At 32.7% G+C, this 13,982-nt stretch overlaps 2 long non-coding RNA genes across 2 annotated transcripts; both read right to left on the bottom strand.

Annotated features, from left to right (window-relative positions):
• Positions 1-1,497: 1,497 nt before the first annotated feature.
• On the bottom strand, positions 1,498-3,503 carry LOC140436205 (uncharacterized). The gene is made up of 2 exons (XR_011950266.1): positions 3,368-3,503; positions 1,498-1,809 (listed from the first exon to the last, which is right to left on the bottom strand). It is a non-coding gene; the product is annotated as an uncharacterized lncRNA (long non-coding RNA).
• Positions 3,504-9,175: 5,672 nt separating this feature from the next.
• On the bottom strand, positions 9,176-13,683 carry LOC140437515 (uncharacterized). Its single transcript, XR_011950386.1, has 2 exons — positions 13,511-13,683; positions 9,176-9,540 (listed from the first exon to the last, which is right to left on the bottom strand). It is a non-coding gene; the product is annotated as an uncharacterized lncRNA (long non-coding RNA).
• Between the last annotated feature and the right edge of the window lie 299 nt (positions 13,684-13,982).

The following is a 13,982-nucleotide window of genomic DNA, read 5'->3' as shown; positions in this document are numbered from 1 at the left end:
TATCTTTTTTTTTTAATAAATAACTGAAAAGTTTAAACCTTAGCAATAAATTTTGTTTACGAATAACTTTTTGTGTATATTGGTGGACAACAAAGATAGAAAACAAAATAAAAAAAAGAAGGAAGCTTATCAAAAGTGGCTGACACAGGAGATCAAGAAGAGAGAAGAGAATACAGAAGGTAAACTTGAAAAAGTGAAAATGCGGGAAAGTTTTAAAATTCCCAACGAAATCGCAAAAAAAAGCGGAAAAAGCAACACAAAACCTGCTATTAAAGAAATTGAGAGACGCATACGACATAGAATACGACAAATTACTAAACTGGATGGCAGAAAACTGTGTAAAACATATTAATGAAACTGTACTGCTTAGATACTTCTGCGATCCCGCTGAAATGTTTTCTTCGAGTTACTTATGGTCCAAATATTTAGTGATAAAGAATCCTTTAATGGTAAATAAGATTATTAACATCGTTAATTACCATAAGTTAAGCGAATATTTGAAGCAAGGGTCAAAAGGATACCAGCCAAAAAAGTCTAAAGTTCTGTCTGGAGAAGATGTTTTAAAAATTTATCCATGAGTCACCGAATGAGACGTTTTAATAAATAAAGTGCAAAGTGCAAAGTGCACAAACTAAGTGCTATTAATAATAAATTAATAGTTTGGAGCTAATAAGAGATTGAATGTCTTAAAGGCTACGTGGTTGTTCAGAAAAAAGGTTTTTTATGACCTGTTGATAAGGTTACTGTACTGTAACCAGTTGAAAAAATACATTTGAAAAAATGCCTTTCATAATTACAAGGTCACTGTCTGAGTCACACATCGGCAACTCTTCTGGTAGACGATAGAGCCATTATCACAACGTTGCAGCATCACGGTGGCGGTGGATGGAAAAGTACGTCAGTTGCTGAAGGGTATATTATAAAGGATAGTATATCTTTACAAAATGCGGTTTCAGAGATGCTGGCAGGCATACCTTCTACATTTGGTTTTTTTTTTAAATAAACTTGGTAGGCAGACAATGCAACATGAATCAAAATTTGATGCTGGCATTATATCTATCACCAGATTTTTTCACAATTGCCAATTGTATGTGAATTCCACCAAATAATGTTATGTAGTTATAATAATTTAATTCCATATTTTGTAACTTTAATAATAACTTTTATTAAGAAGTTAACAATTTTATGGCCGTATGGGCATAATGTATACTATTATGTAGTTGGAAATTAAGCAATAGCAACACTACAACAACAATAGTAAACTAGTATGACATGAAAATATTTAAACTTTTCCTAAAATTTTTCTAAAATTTTTTTGATGTTATTCACGTGTGTATGTATATTTTTTTAGTCATTTGGTGGTTCACCATAATATTATATACTCCTAGAAAAGTTTCTTTGCAAATTATTTTGTACAAATTACTTCACCTATGTTATTAAAAAATCATTAATTTAAAAACTTAAGACTGTATAAAAAATATTTAAAAAGTGCAAAAAGTAACTTCATTTCATTTTTATTTAATTTAACATATTCATAATACAATCAAAATTATCTATATTATAATACTATAGTACTATATACATGTATGTCATCATTGGTGATTAAATTTTTCATTACGCTATTCCTCTCGCCCCATTTCCATTTCCGGGACCACCACTTCCTCCTCTATTTCCACCATTTCCATTGCTTCCTCCGTGTCCTGAGTTTCTTCCACCTGAATTACCTCGATTAGCTCCATGTGGACCTGCATCTCTTGAGGCCTCTGTAAATTGGCCTTGTATTAACAGAACTGCTATCAAGAGAACGAACTGAAAAAGAAATTAATAAAATAAAATACAAAGTATATTTTAAAATGTATATATATATATATATATATATATATATATATATATATATATATATATATATATATATATATATATGTATATATAGATATAAAAAGAAAAGTGGTTAAATAACAGCTGATTTAATTTCCAATTAGGGAAATAATTGTTTAAATAGCTGATTGGACAAAGTGTACCCTTTATACTATATCCAATATATTTCGCTTATTTTCATAGGGATCATCAGGGATATATATGTATATATATATAGTATTAAGCTTTAAATGCAACTTTACCGAAAGTCAATACTTGTAACAAAAATCTGTAACAGTGTTTAATAGCTTTCAAAATCATTTGCAGATTTGAGTTGACATCAGGTACCTAAATTTAATTTAAAGGAATTTAGTGATCTTCGACCATTCATAATCGTAGAAAAAATTAGGATGGAAAAAGGGTTGTATGTATTTCTTATTGTCATTAAAAATAGATTATAACCGATTCTTAGACCTACCGAACATACATATAAAATTTCAAAAAAATCGGTCAATCCGTTTTGGAGAAGTATGGCAACTAATTCTTTGAGACCAATATGGCTATTAAAAGATAGTAGTTGATAACAGAAGGGTAAAATTTATGAGTTGTATGTATTTTTTTTAATGCCACCAAATGAATGTTTGGGGTGCGCCACCCCTCGAGCTTAGTGATATGAAAAATACATGACAACAGATTCTTAGACCTACTGAATATATATATATATATATATATATATATATATATATATATATATATATATATATATATATATATATAATTTAAAGTCGTTTTGGAGGAGAATGGCGACTAACTCTGTGACCCTAATATAGGTATTAAAAAAAAATTTTATAAATTTTCGGTGTGTCGTAGAATTGAGAAAATTGGAAAATTTTCTTGAAAATTAGAGTAAAAAAGCCCCAGAACCAAAAAAACGTCGCAAAGGAAAACCGTGTCAGCCTCAGCCTAATGAAGCGATACCCAAAGTTTGGAGAGGATATATATCATATCATGCACTAACTTTTAAATATCTTTGTAGAACAGAATAGTTTTAAACCAAGAATCACTTGGGATTGAAGGCTGTATAGACGCATATTGCGAGAAAGACTGTATACTGTTTATATGCCACGACTGTTTTCATTTACTCTTGATATTATTTTTAAATTATTGTTAATACGTCTTGCCTACAGATTTTTTCACCATTTGTGCCAATATCAATGGCTTTATTAGCTAATAGGTCAACATGTTCATTGTATTTAAGACCTATGTGTACTCTAACACACAAAATATAAACAATTCTTTGGTTTTTATAACTGTGAAAGAAGTTTTTTAATTTGTAGGACATATATAATATGTTTGACCTATTACTATTATAGAAAAAGTTTTAATGGCTATAATATACTTGTGATACTTGTTTTCTAGTCTTTGATAAATCCAAATATCAGTAACTTTTCCTAGATACATATTTACTCGTAGTGAAAATATATAAAATAAATAAAAATAAATGACTTACCACAAACTTCATGTTGCTTGTACGTATTGTGACTTTTTAACACTGACAACATTGATAAAATGCATGTCGTATTTAAAGTGTTGGAGATAAACATTTATGAGGGGTTTTACATTTTTGAATTCGTAGAATATATTGCATGAAATAATAAAGTATTTTACATGATAGTTTTTATTATTCGAGTTAATTATCATGCATTTCATAAACATACATACAGGGTGGTCCGGTATGATTTGTAATGAATGCATAATTCTTTATTCAAAATTTTTATTTGTCTTTATCTTATATTATAATTACTATTTTAATGGGAATAAACAATTTAAGTTTAAAATAAGTTTATTGACGTTTCAATTTCCACTTCGTAAATCATTCTTAAAATACAAACATTAATAAATTAAACAAATTTCGTTTCTGTTACTTGGTGAAAAATCCTTCTAATAATTTCTGACTCATTTTATATTGAGAATTCATTATACATTTTAAAGTAGACGACACACACACACACGCAGTGATCAACCCTGTCCCTAGGAACATGTGTATACCAATGTAAGAATGGGATCCACATGTCCGAAGATCAAACCGGTCACACTTCGCTAGTCGAAGTGTTACCTATCTGACCCCCAGGCTTTTCCACCACCCCTCCTCATCGTGTGACTTACGTGAGGAGGCTTATGATCTGAAATTTACTTAAGATGCCCTGGGTAATAGGACATCCTCGGTTTTTAGTGAATGTGGTTATGCCACCTAACTGTAGGGGTAGCCACATCTAGGCTTTTCTCCCTATTTACTTGATTTTACTCTAGCTTTACGTCGGGACTTGAGTCCCTAAAAAAAAAAAAAAAGAAGAGCGTGTGTTCCGACCATAGAGCCATCAGCCTTAGCTGATGACTCTATGTCCGGAAAAGAGTGTGTGCTCGGTCACTCAGCCGCCGCCGCCGATTTGGCAAAATAAATTGAGCACCCGAGAGGGGTCCGGCCACCAAGCCCATGTATGCCGCACATGACCTCAGTGCTCGGATTTCGCGAGTAGATCTTTCATTTCGATAGGACCTAGTCCTCGGAGCGGTATATAGAAGGCCTGGCGGGCCCCTTCTATATTTGCTATATAAGGTAAATTTACGTTAAACGGTTTAATGAAAAGTATGAATATATCAATATGAATTTACGTTATTTAATCAGAAAACACATTTTTTTTGTGGACATCCTTGTGGCTTCGGGACTATAAAATGCCTGGGCAACATTTCTTTCCTTTTTTTCTTAATCCTATTTGTGTGCGTGTATTGGGGTGTGCATTCCCAAGTGTATAATGCTCTCACACACCCCGGTGTATATTGGACTTATAATTACCTAAAAACCTAAAAACCTAAAAAAGAAAAGCGTACCCTCTCGCCAGAGTTTTTTTGATGTGTTTTCTGATTGAGTGCATTTCTGTGTTCGTTCTTCTTGCAACCATCTCATTCTTTATTTATTCGTTCGGGTTCTCCCTATATCGAGATATCTGTTGTTTTGGTCTTCTATGTACCGTCCTTGTGTTTTCATTGTAGTTAGTCAGCTCTCTTAACATTCTTCTGCTGGGGTGGTTTCTTAGTCCGTTGAAAATTTCATATGCTCTCTCGTCTAGCGTGCGTAGGATTCTTGTTTGTCCTATATACATATCTCAAGGGTACGTACCTTGGTATCTTAAGGGCATCTCTGACTATTTGATTTTGAGTAGTCTGTATCTTTTTCCTGTTTGTTTTACAGGTGTGTCCCCACGCAGCGGATGCATATGTTAGGACTGGCAAGATAATACTATTCGCAATCCTTATTTTGTTTTTAAATCGTAGTTTACTTTTCCTTCCAATAAGTGTTGAGAGCTGACTTTTCAACGCTAAAGTAGACGACTTTAAAATAATATTGCCAATATTGCTGAGTTGCGATCCTGAGTCGACTTTAGTGTAAGATAGTTCATTTGATTACATGAAATCGACTTTTACTTGAGAATATTCGTCAGAAAAAATCATAGCATCTGGTTCGTCTTTAAAAAGACAACAAAAAGACATGTCATGAAAACAGTAAAATTCTCCTGTTAGTGATTCCATAGTAAATTATGAGGAAAAAACCAGGAAAAACCCTCATAATACTATCCATGTAATATGTAAACATGATATATTATGTTTTTCTAATTTAATATTGTAGTTCATAAAAAACTAGAACATCGAAAAAAGACAATTTTATGCATTTTTTTTTCTCAGTAATTTTAATGTTGTGTTGAAAATTTAATAACTAAAGTTGTAGATTTTTATATTATCTACATTTTTTATATATCTGAAATTTTTTCGTCGCCATTTAACCCCCAACCCCTACCATCCCAAATCACCCACGCAAGTTTTCAGTTTTTTAATTTATTTTTATTTTGTATAATATACCCTTATCTACCACTTCTCCATCATAAAACTTTTTTTTATTAAAATTGAGCTAATTTGCTAGTCTGAATACTGTTTTTTTTTAACTTATAAGCAATACTCTTGGAAAGCATGTACTGTTAACTAAATTTCATCAATTTTCTTTTTAGCAATATTGTTTCGAGGCTATTTGCTTGTAGCATCTTTATGCAATCTATTTTTATTCATAGGGGAAGGTAGCCGAACTTGTACCGGCACGCGGCACCAATATTGTACCACCGCTGTATTTATCCTTTATGAGAAAGCCAGAGCGCTCTTATGTCATTTAGTGGAACTAGTTACTGCCTAGGTGCTGAAGTTTTACAACGTTCTCATTTTTCGATTTTCTTTTATCGAATTTTTTGTATTTCATGATTTTTCAGTATACTTTTCTAGTTCCATCCGTAAGGTTACAGCATCTGTAAAAGTATGTTCAAACCATTTTGATTCATAAATACAAGAAAAGCATGTATTTCGGTGTATAAAACTAAGTTGTTATCCTCTGCCGTACCATTTTTAGGTTAGGAATCGTAGTTTATTTACACAAAGTGTACATTTTCCCATAATGTACCACGCTGAGTTGCCTATTTTGTACCGGTACAATTTCAGATACCATTGGGTATTTAAGGCCTACTTATTTTCAAAAATAAATAAATAAATAAATAACACACACCGTTTTTGTGTGTTTTAGATGCCCAAAGGCAAATATGGGACTTGGAATGTGGACGACATGAGCCGGGCTCTTCAAACATTTCGTAATGGAGACATGGGATTAAATGAATGATGCAGGCAGTATGGAGTCCCTAAGCCTACCTTGCTCCATCAGCTTAAGGGAAAAAATGTCAAGGCAAATAAAAAATAGAAGGCTTTTAAATAAAAAATAAAACAAATACCACATAATTTTAATTAAGAATCCTAAATGACAGGAAAGAAGTGGTTTTATGATTTCAAAGCTCGTCATAAGGACATAATCTCACTGAAAGAACCTCAAGCAACGTCCATGATGCGCGCAAAAGGATTCAATAAAAAGAATGTTTACGTCTTTTTGGACTTTCTAGAAAAAATTGTTGATGAGAATCATATTGATACAATTCGCATATTTAATGTTGACTAAACAGGTGTCAGCACTGTGTAGAACAAATGCAGTTTCTCGCAGAAAAAGGTAAAAGGCAAGTTGGGTCAGTGTCCAATGGAGAACGTGGAGTCAACACGACAGTTGTTTGCTGTGCGAGTGCTTCAGGAATTTACGTTCCACCTATGCTTATATTTAAGCGTATGATATATCTATATAGCTCCAGCATTTTATTGGTATCAGTTGAAAAATGGCTTTGTTCTAACTCCGGATTATGTGTTACACAACTTCACGTAGCTGGCTTCATTTCTGAAGCTTATGGAAGAGCAGCAAGCACTGAAATTGCAGTCAATGGTTTCCGAACTGGTGGAGTATAGCCTGTTGATCGCATTTTCATCAAAGCACTTTTGTGCGGCTGAAAATTTAAATGACCATGAAGGCAGTGAAACTCGGGAAGATAGTGAAAATGAAGAGTCTAATGAGGCAAACAAGGAACCACTAAGGTCAACAACAGGAGCTAATGTAGAGTACAAAATAATCAGGCTTGAAATACCTCGTCCTAAAGAGACTACTACACCCACTAGACCTACTAAAAAAACACGGTAAGAAGTCCAAAACTTAACATTTCAATTGATTCAATTTTCCCGATACTAAATCCACATTAAAAATCCAAGAAAGGAATAGCACATAATGCAATGGTTTTACGGGAAGTTCCTATAAAAATGAATTCGAATTAGCTAAACAGTTACAGTAAGCGCAGGAACAGATAAAACAAATAAAAATAAAATTGGGGAAGGTTAAACCGAGATCGTCCAAGAAACTTGTAAGTACTCCATAAATAAAACTAGAAAGTAAAACTAGTCTTAAAGGGAACAAAGAAGCTGTCAAACAAACTTAGCAAAAAGAAAATGTGAAAATCCTACAGAGTCTGTTCTTCTAAATGCCACGTCAAGCTCAAATCAATCTGACGTTATTATAGAAGATGTGTGTTGATGATTTGTTCTGTTTAATTTGCGACGAAAAAAGAATTGAAGACCTGATTCAATGCACCAAATGCCGTTCATGAAGCCACAAACTTTGTGCAGGAGTCCAACCTGAAACTCAAACTTTTTCTTGCTTTGAATATAAATAAAAATATTATGTACGTTTAGACTGAATAATTTCTGACATTGGAAAATAAATTGTATTAAACAAAACATGATCAGCGGTATTCACAGTAAAATTTATTTTACTATACAATGATCCCCCCATATATGTTACTACAAGTACAATTAAGGAAACCCATGGTACAATAAAAGCAACTAGTTTTCTAAATTGTACCACTTGCAACCTACCAGGAAAACATAGTTTGTTAACAGTAATATCAATGATATGAAGTTACAAAAATTATAAAGTGTGTGTACATAATAGTTATTTAACCAACAAGTGTATCAATAAGGGCAATTGAGATATTTTAACGCATGAGCGGAGCGAGCGCGATAATATTCGGGACTGTTAATCGCTATTTTAATTCACAAGTTCATTACAAAACTTTTCCGTCGACCGTACTTTTCAGAAATAAAGATATCTTAGGTTAAATTTTTATTTACTTAACGATAAACAACAATTTTTTCAGCTTTCATTACTTTTTTCAAAGTTTAATTTTCCTTAGTGGTAGTTTTATTATTGTAAACATTAATATTCGAAATAGGACAATTACTGAAATTAAAGGAAGGTATTGATAAATGATTATCTGCTGTATAGCATTTTGACAAATTTATATTTAAGTCTTGTTGGACCTCTGTAAATTCTGTGATAGAAGAAGAAGCGGTGGTGCTGAAGGAAGTACTTTGACAAGGTTTAGTGGTATTTTGTCCTTTTCTGGTGGAGTTAAATTAAACTCTTCGTCAATATCCATCTTTTGATATTTCAAATACACAGAATTTTAAACAATAAAGTAAATAATGACATACAATGACAGATAGTACTAATAGCGGCTACTTCATTTTAAATTTTTTAGTGGGAATATAAATAGGTATGTTTGGTTGCCTACACCACAGGTCACTGCCAATCACAGAGCGTTTAATTAATTTATGCAAGCATAAATGGACAGTCGATGGAGATGTTTATTATATATCCTAATATATCTTTTAGTTAAATATGACGTATATTATTCAAATTAAAATTCGAAATATGTTAAGTGGTAGGTACCTACAATATTGACAACTCTCCCCTCTTTACTTTTCACATTTTATGTAGTTATGTTGATTTAGGTTTCCTAACCTCTAAAATTATAACCTTAATTCGCAAGGACTTTCTTTAAAAATAAGTTTGCTATTGTCTCCTAAATATTTTATTTTAAAAGAATATTTTTACTATTACAAGAAAAATATATGCAATATATTTCAGTTTAGCAAATATACACCTTAAACATATTAATATCCATGCGTCTGATATCCACCAACGTGTTGATCAGTTCTTCTTGGTTGTCCTCTGTCAAAGTTATTAGGATATACATTTTGATTTGTATGGAAGCCCCTACCTACAGATGAAGGATCATATAACGAATCCTGTCTCCCTCTCACACCCCCATTGTGAACGTCTTCAATTCTTCTGTTGTCGCCATCTCTATGTCCCCCATCCTCTCCGTATATATAAGGTGACGCCAGTGACTGTACCAGAAGTGTAGCCAAAAGTAGAATCTGAAAATTAAAAATATATATCACATTATAATGTTATTTAAAAGCTGTAATATGTACTTTAAAGTTATTGCGAAAAGTTACGCTGTTCCGGTAAGGATCTATATCTCCTGCTCATATGTTCATCCATTGAGCGAACAGATCCACAAACATATCTTCATTTAAAAGGCAGACCCTTTTAGATTTTGAGCTAATAGAGGAACTTACTATTTAAATGAGAATAAGCCACAATTAAAGGTTAAATTTTGTTTATTGGCGTTTCAATTTCCACTTCGGAAATCGTTCTAAAAATACAAACATTAGTATTATATTACTAATGCTAATTATTTCGTTTTTTGTTATTTTTATTCTAAAAAAATGTTAAAGAGACCCTTTTGCCCCACTCTTCCTTATGCTCAATTTGCTTATGAGCAGAAAAGTCGAGACAAGGCAATTGCGAAAGAAAATCAATCGAAAGGAGTTTATGCATTTGACTTGCAACAGTGCCTGCCTACCCCTTACCTTACAACCTCAGTTTCTTTTTACAAGAGGCAGCTGTGGAGCTTTAACCTCACGGTGCATGACATGGTAACAGACAAAGAAACTTGGTAGTTGTGGGATGAAACCATATCTGGCAGGGGAGCCAATGAAATTTTTTAACACACTTGTCCTCTGAAAAAACTGAAGTAACATTTTATTTTGATACGTGTGGCGGTCACAATAAAAATAATATCGTTGCATTAATATTTCTTAATTTTGTTAATCAAAAATCAAACCTGAAGATCAACCACAAATTTTTGGTTAGTGGTCATACACATATGGAATGTGATACTGACCACTCCGTTATTGAAAGGGCCAAGAAAAAAACCAATTTAAAAATAAATCATCTTAACGGCTGTGCACAGTTAATCAGAATTGCTAAACAGAAAAATCCCTTTGAAATTTTGATGATGTTGAAAGAGAATTTCTTTGATTTCAATTCACTTGTTATGAAACATGGCCCTTACATTATAAAAAAAATTGATATTGATGGCGAACGGTTTCTGTGGAAACCTGTCAAATGGCTTCAATATGCTCAAACGGCGGCTAAATTTCATTTAAATGCTGATTGAGACAAAAAGATCATTTCAAAACAATCATCTTTGCTTGTAGAGGACGTTCAGCTTAATTGTTTAGTTTACCTAACATTAACAACGAATCAGTGCCGATAGAACCTGAAAACGAAAAACGATGTCGCCAATGATCCTGACCTGGAGGAATTGGATCATGACCAAGATACACAACCTAATTCAGATTAAATGTTTTTAAACTACTGTAAAACTGATTTTGTTAAATTTTAAATAAAGAAATATTCTTTTTTTATGTTTTAAGTCATTAAACCAAAAAAAAAAATTCATCGATGGGTTATTTTCATTAATATATTGAGGTGAATAACTGGGTAAGTCGACGGTGAATAAATGGTTGTCTCATATCTCATTATCCTAATCACTTAGTAGTTACAGAATGAGACCAATAATACGTTTGTATTCTATCATATATTTTTGTAAAGGTTTAGTATTCTATCATATAAAATGGATTTATGAAATGTTGTCAATACTTGTAAGTCGTCTCCTGAAAACTATGCAAAATTGACTTAACCACTTATTCACTGGAGTAACAGATATATTGTCCGATATTTCGTATTACTCGAAATTCCGAAGTAGCTAGCTATAACGTAAAAATTTTTTATAGACTTTATAATGACACTTAAGAAGTTTGTTAAAGCTAAAAGACAAACCTGGAATCTCGATAATACACGCAAAAAATAGATACTGTAAGAAAAAAAGGATGGGTTATTTAGCGGCATCCAAGAATTTTGGCGTTCCTCGTAGCACACTCTTTCACTGTTGTTGAGAAGATGATGATGTTATTTAGAAAACATCACTTGGAAGAAAGCCAGTTTTATCACCGGCCCAAGAAAGTTAAGTGGTAACATATCTTCCAAAAATGGAGCGGAAATATTTCGGTCTCAGACGCCGGGACGTGCATAGAATGACTTTTGAGCGTGCCACACATAATAATTGAAAGCATACGTTTTCCCTTTGGAAAAAAATTGCAGGTAAAGATTGGCTGTATGCCTTTCTGGAACGGCATAAAAATACTCTTAGTGTAAAAAAAGCCCACAGGCATTTCAGTGCCAAGAGTAGTTGCCTTTAATAAAGAAAATGTCACTCAATTCTTTGACTGTTTAGAAAGCGTCATGGAAAAAAACTATTTTACACCTAATCATGTCTATAACGTCGACGAGACAGGATTATGCATAGGACAAATTAGATGTCCGAAAGTCATTGCCAAGTGAGGGACTAATGAAGTCATTGGGATTTTCATTCCATCGGTAATCATTTTTTCCATTCGAAAAAATCTAACAAGCTGCTTAAAAAAGGCGCTCCACCAGGGTCTCCTCTTTTCGCCTATCATTTATCTGGAAGGATCCAAACGGGCTTGTTTGTGGTTCGACTATTTCTTGGAACACACCAAACCCATTTAAGATAGTCCTATACTGCTTTTATTAGATGAACATCATACTCATACCAGAAACTTTGGATGTCATTCTGCAAGCTAAGGAACATTTTGTGTCAATTATTTGTTTGTCTCCTACAACGCACAAAATGCAACCGCTCCATAATACGGTAATGGGAGCTCTTAAAACTTATTACAGTGAAGAACTTAGAGTTTTTATGAGAACGACTAATAGATTGATAACTCATTTTGAGGTATGTGAATTATTAAGGAATGTGTATTTAAAAATCAAGACAGACTATGCGTTACGGATGTTGGACTCTAAGATGGCTATTCTGACTTTGTTGACTGCTGCCCTGAAAAATCCGGTAGTGGTTAAGTTAAACCATTTTCGCAGGTTATGCAGCCAGGATATTCTTCTTCGTCCTGGACCTCTTTTCCCATGCACTTTACCTTGACGTATGGTCCGAAGTAGATTGTATCGTTGTTCATTGCGCATTATATGGCCCAGGTATTCTAGTTTGCGACATTTTATGGTTATGACTAGTTCGCGCACTTTACCCATTCTATGTAGTACTTTTTCGTTGGTAACTCTGTCTATCCAGGAAATCCTCAACATGCGTCTATAGCACCACATCTCAAATGCTTCGAGTATCTTCAGTGATGCTTCAGTTAAGGTCCATGACTCCACGCCATATAAAAGAACGGGGAATACGTAACATTTTAGTAAACGAACTTTTATTTCCAATTTTATATCGTGGCTGTTAAAGATTTTTTTTTTTTTTCAATTTATCCAGTTAGACGTGATATATTTTCAGAATAAGACTTTTTGGCAGAAATTCATCTGCAAAACGAAGCAAGAATACAATCAGTCAAGGACCTAAATATCACTGTCATTCCCTTAGCTTTTATTTCATTACCACAGCTTAAAAAGAAGCATGGAAGACGTAGCAAGTCGATTGTACTCACATCGACGTCAAATAAGGACTAGTTAGAGCAAAGTATTTAAGTTGCTTTAAAACAAAAAGAATTGGTTGTGAAAAGAATTGATGATGATATATCAGAACTTAGTGGCATCAAGTCTATGCCCAAGATGATATGCAAACGACGCAAACCAACAACGTTAAGTTCAAAATCATCAGATTTATCTGACAATTTGACAGTATGACAATTTCCTACTGGCCAAGTTAGTTGGAAAAATATTAAACGATCAAGAATACGACTGAGATACTTTTTAAATCTGGAATTTTCGCCAACGATTAAAAATATGTTAGACGTTCTGTTCATATAACAATTAATTGCTAAATGAAACGATTAAAAGCTGAGAATTATTAAAATAAACATAAACCAACAACAAGCCATTATAAAGCAAAAAATTATATAAACATGATGAATTAAAAACATACTAGAAGGAGATAACGATGATGTGTATCCCGCAATGAATATCCCGCAGGAGATTTTTGATGTAACTATGGCATTCAAATATCTTACTTACTACAAGTTTTCCCATTTTTGCACAAAATCTAAACTGAACTATTCACTTATTCAGAGTAATTATATGGAAATAGATACCGGATTCCAGATTATATAATCGATGATTTTTAAAATACCAAGTATTGAACTTATCAATAAAAACATGCATTGAACATGTAAGTTCAAGAAGTTTAGAAAAACATACAGATAAAGTATAAATATAAAATTTTTATGTCGCTGTTTATCATTTGTTTAGTTTCTTATTAATTTGATATAAAATATAAGCAAAAATTAATTTGAAGGAATGATACAATAAATTAAAAAACTAGAAATTTTCAAAGCACAAAATTTCATCAATTTAACTTTTTTTCACTGCTAGTACAAAATGTAAACAAATATTAATCTTAGCGTAATGGATTCGACCGATACTTGATGGAAATTGGTCTTGAAATTGGCATAAACCAGGAGGACTTTAAATTTAATAATCAAAGGTA

The sequence above is a fragment of the Diabrotica undecimpunctata genome, chromosome 3 (assembly GCF_040954645.1).
Source record: "Diabrotica undecimpunctata isolate CICGRU chromosome 3, icDiaUnde3, whole genome shotgun sequence".
Taxonomy (NCBI): domain Eukaryota; kingdom Metazoa; phylum Arthropoda; class Insecta; order Coleoptera; family Chrysomelidae; genus Diabrotica; species Diabrotica undecimpunctata.
This window is presented reverse-complemented; position numbering and strand designations above follow the sequence as displayed.